This window comes from Triticum dicoccoides, chromosome 3B (assembly GCF_002162155.2).
Source record: "Triticum dicoccoides isolate Atlit2015 ecotype Zavitan chromosome 3B, WEW_v2.0, whole genome shotgun sequence".
NCBI classification, from domain to species: Eukaryota; Viridiplantae; Streptophyta; class Magnoliopsida; order Poales; family Poaceae; genus Triticum; species Triticum dicoccoides.
The window spans coordinates 520,832,572-520,832,852 of record NC_041385.1 but is presented as its reverse complement, the minus strand read 5'-3'; positions in this window follow the sequence as shown (position 1 = coordinate 520,832,852).

Sequence of the window (281 nt, the reverse complement as noted above, 5' to 3'; positions counted from 1 at the left end):
TTTTTGCTTGTTTTTTGGCACGACAATATTCTCAAATTTTGTTCCTGTTTTTGGATCTTGTTGCCATGGTCTTTTGCCGGAGAGGAGTTCGCCGGAGAGGAGGAGGAGGAGGTCACTGGAGAGGAGGAAGGAGAAACCATGAGGGGATGGGAGGAGCTCACCGGAGAGGAGGGAGGAGGAGCTCACCGGAGAGGAGGGAGGAGGAGCTCACCGGAGAGGAGGGAGGAGGAGCTCACCGGAGAGGAGGGGATTTTTTGCCTCACCGGAGAGGAGGGAGGAGG